Source organism: Panicum hallii, chromosome 5 (assembly GCF_002211085.1).
Source record: "Panicum hallii strain FIL2 chromosome 5, PHallii_v3.1, whole genome shotgun sequence".
Classification (NCBI taxonomy): Eukaryota; Viridiplantae; Streptophyta; class Magnoliopsida; order Poales; family Poaceae; genus Panicum; species Panicum hallii.
In genome coordinates, this window is record NC_038046.1 from 22,173,762 (window position 1) to 22,178,052 (window position 4,291).

The 4,291-nt window shown below is 45.6% G+C and overlaps 1 non-coding gene across 1 annotated transcript; it reads left to right on the top strand.

The window, feature by feature from the left end:
- The first annotated feature begins 1,664 nt into the window (after nucleotides 1-1,664).
- On the top strand, nucleotides 1,665-1,771 carry LOC112896047. The gene has a single exon (XR_003229337.1). It is a non-coding gene; the product is annotated as a small nucleolar RNA R71 (small nucleolar RNA).
- The last annotated feature ends 2,520 nt before the right edge of the window (nucleotides 1,772-4,291 follow it).

The window sequence follows — 4,291 nt, forward strand, 5'->3', positions numbered from 1 at the left end:
CAAACTTGCTCCAATAGATGTTCAAAAGATTTTTCAAACGATTTTTGTGCTCAGAGATATTTTTTAGGGTTTTTTCAAAGGGAAAAGGGCTAAAAAAATTCCAGCATGCAGGAGAGTGTTGGAAAAATCAAATATGCAATGAGAAAATCTAAATGGTGTGAAAAAGTAGATTTGGAAAATTCAAATATGAGATAACTACCGATTTAACTTCAGTAAGGGCTCATCGTTTAAAGTCTGATAAGCAGGATTTTTCTCCGGGTGAGAATCTACCACGTGCCCTACACCTTCTACCACACCTTCTTCATTTTCTTTCTTCTTGCTGGTGTGGTCGGTGGGTCCTCAGGTTGGGGGAGTGGTTCTCCCCAAATTCCACTTCCATCGTGATCATGATGAATCACGAAGCTTTGTTCGTCCATATTTTGGAATCTTAAGTGTATGTTGTCTACTCCAATGCGGAAACGGATTTCTCCGGTCCCAACATCTCTCCTCGCCTTGACGTCCCTTAGGAAGGGTCGTCCAAGGATAAGTTGTACACCCTAAGTCGCCATCCATGTCGAGGACCACAAAGTTGGCGAGGACGAAGGAGTTCTTTACTCGCACGAGAAGATTTTTCACTATCCCTTTCGGGATATTGAATGGTTGAATCAGCGAGCTGCACGTACGTATGGGTTGGAGACAAAGCAGGATATTGTAATTGCTCAAAAATCACCTTGGGCATGATGTTCACGCTTGCCCCAAGGTCGCAAATGGCCTGATTATAGAAGCAATCATAAATGGAGCAGCTGATCATGGGAACCCCTGGGTCTCCTGGCCTTACTGCTGTCAGCCTTCCCATGCATTCGTTCTTTGGTGCGTGGGTGTCCCTGCATAGTTAGTGCATGATGGCCTCCGAGATGGGTTACCCCATATGGTGGACACCATGCTAACATTTTCCACAGGAGCCTCCGGTTACCACAGAATCTTCCCAGTCTTAGCGGCAGGAACGGCAGCAGCAATTTGAGCAAGTTGTGTTTCGATCATTTTATTGAAACTCAGTTGATTTTTAAGAGCGGAAGATAAAGTTTCAATTTTTATGTTTATGTTTTTCAAAGTTTTATCATTTGCAGCAAGCTTTTTGTTTAAAGATTTATTTATTTTTGCTTGGCCAAGGACGAGATCTTTCAAGGAAGGTTGGTTCGAATCAAAATTTGAATTGAAATTTGAGTTGTAATTATTACCTCCCTGATTTGGTGGGCGTGACTGGTTCCACCCCTGGCTTCCTTGTGGACAAAACCCATTGTTGTTGTTGAGGTAGGCAGTCTTCACGGGTCTCGGGGCAGTAGTTCCCCAAGTGTCCACCATTTCCACATACTTTGCACATGAAGTGCGAATCTAAAGCTTGGATGGGAGCGCGGATCTGTTGTTTGCTTCCTTCATCCATCTTCTTCAGAAAGAGGTCCAGTTTTGTAGCTAGCATATTCATCTCCTTGATGGTATGCATGCCCTTCGTCCAGGGTTGGAGATGATCTTCACTCTACACCTGTTTGGAGACCATTTTCTCGATCAAGGTTGTGGCCTTGGTAATCGTGAGATCAAGAAAGGCTCCTCTAGCAGCAGCATCAATATGGGCTCTTGATGTCGATGTTAGCCCATTGTAGAAGCTTTGGAGAATGAGCCAGCTGTCCATCCCATGATGAGGATAGGTGAGGATGTACCCTTGCAGTCTCTCCCAAGCTTCTAGGATGGATTCCATCCCTGTCTGCTGCAAACTTGAAATTTTTTTGCGCAGGGCATTTGTTTTGCCTAGCGGGAAGAATTTTGTGAGGAACACCATGGAACACTTGTCCCACATGCCGATAGCTTCCTTGTCCTTGTAGAACCACTATTTCTCCTTCCTAGGAGGGAGAAGGGAAATAGATGGAGCCAGATTGCGTTAGCTGCGACTCCACATATCACTACGGTTTCGCACAGCTCAAGGAAGTTCTGGAGATGGGCGTTGGCATCCTCATTTGGCTTGCCACAGAACGGGCTGGCCTGCACCATGTTGATAAGACTTGATTTCAGCTCAGAATTCACATCCCGACGTTGATGTTGGGTCCAGTAGCCACGTTGGCAGCAGAGGGGATGGAGAAATCATGAAGAGTCTTTTCAGCCATAAGTTCTGATGATGCTTGAATGACTGGTTCGGTTGCTGAGAGGATGATCTGAGGAGAGATAATGCGAGGTCGGACCCTTCTCACAACCTTCTCTAGATTTTCAACAAAGTTTGTCAGCAAGAAAAAACCAGTCGTACACTACCCTGTTTACATCCAAGCAGGAGAAAACAAAAGCAATATTAGCCTGTATAAGCTATAGCTCTTTCTTAAACACATTGCTAAGAGTATGTATTAATAAAATCTTTTAACCAATGCCATCCCAGGCAACGGCTCCAAAAATGCTTGTTGGCATTTCTTAACGTCATCACTAGGATTGTTAGTCCTTAGCAACAGCGCTAGAAATGCGTGTTGGTATGTCTTAATGTTTACAGAATAAAAACACAAGCACACAGATATACTGTTGTAGCATTTCATCCGGATGAGCATTTGGGTATCGTTATCTATATTTTCCCGTAGGATGGCATGGTGTAAAAGAGTTTTACTAGGTACATATTCATAACAATATGCATAAGCGATAGACGATAAACCATACAGGGGTAAGTCATGATAAATGAAATATATGGGTAATGTGACACACACAAGCCAATCTCATGAATAAAGAATAACAGGTAAACCAAAGGTTAGCGGGAGCATAGGCATAAAAGAGGGTTGTCCTAGAGATATCTACTCAAATTAGCAAGGGTTATACAACAAATGGTTAGAGATAGCATTAAGCATTCAACAACCAAGGACACTGCCCAATACAGGTCTGCCAGTAACCTGGAACAGCACTTTAGACTCCAACACCACATCCAAACGTGGGGGACTACGAAGGACGGACAGGACTGTCACCACCTACCGCCTACACTGACAGACTGTGGGATGCAATCATGTTTGATAGATCCCTCGTGCCCAGAGCACCACGCCCATGCACAAGATCACTACTCTAGCTACCCAGAACCCCCACCATGATGATGGACATGCATAGAGCATAGAGCAAGCCCAAAAGCACATCGAACCGATGCTGGTACTTAAAGCTAAGCTAAACATGATTATATAACTTAAGGGAGCATAAGACATGGAAAAGTATACTATCGAGATAATAAGATAACCATGAATCAACTCTATATTACGAGTAGAGTACCGACGAGTTGAATACAAAGCCATAACCAAGGCCAAAGTTTGCTCAACGACCCCTAGGACGACTTGGATTCGCTAAGGTAGATAACTAGCCTAGCTCCACTAGCCTAAAGATTACAAGTCACAACTAGAGAGAGGGAGAGAGGCTTCAAGTGTGGTGTGTGTGGAATGAGAGGGCTCCTCCTCCTTTTATACTCTACAAGGGCGGTTCCCGGCTGAGCTAAGGATGGAAATATTGCAAACCGACCTCGAGATGATCAAATCAGCCTTCCCGCCAAGCTGCACCTGGACGGGATGCAGGCCAGGGTCAGCCGACCCACCCCTGCTGGCCCCACTAGCCACCGCCTTTAGGTTGCTGACCGACAGGTGGGTCTTCTTCCTGATTTCGTGTGTTTGCCGCCTTTGAACGTCGGTTTGGTCTGCAAAGTGGGCCCTCCATGTAAGTGTGATGCAGGACAGGATCTTCTGTTTACTTCTTCTATGTCCTCCGCATGTTTTCTTCTTATTTTGGACTTGAATCCTAAAATGGCCAAACATAAAAATACATATGTGGAGCGAGGTTAGTGATACAAATATGTGAGTAAGTTGTATAGTTTTTATTTATTCCTGAGTATAGTTGGCGATAGGATTTTCCATTTAAGGACCGCCAACACCGAGCACGGGAAACCAGCTCAGGCACATCAGATAACACTCTGCACGTAGGGCTGGAAAAATAGCTCGGAGCTCGCGAGACGGCTCGAGCTCGAAGCAGCGCGGCTCGGCTCGGAGTGGCTCGCGAGCCTGGGGCGAGCCGAGCTGAGCCAGGCATTTTAGCTCGCTGGAGCAACGAGCCGAGCCGAGCTAGCTCGCTCTGGCTCGCGAGCGGCTCGCAAGCTCAGCCCAGTATGGCCCAAGGCGGCCTAGTTCGAGCCGAGCCGAGCCTACTCAGCGAGCTCGAAAAATTACCGAGCCGTGATGGACTAATGGTCCATGATTGATTGATCTGTGGGCTTTTTTTAAATCAGATTCAATGACATGATTAGTAAATGACTTATTAA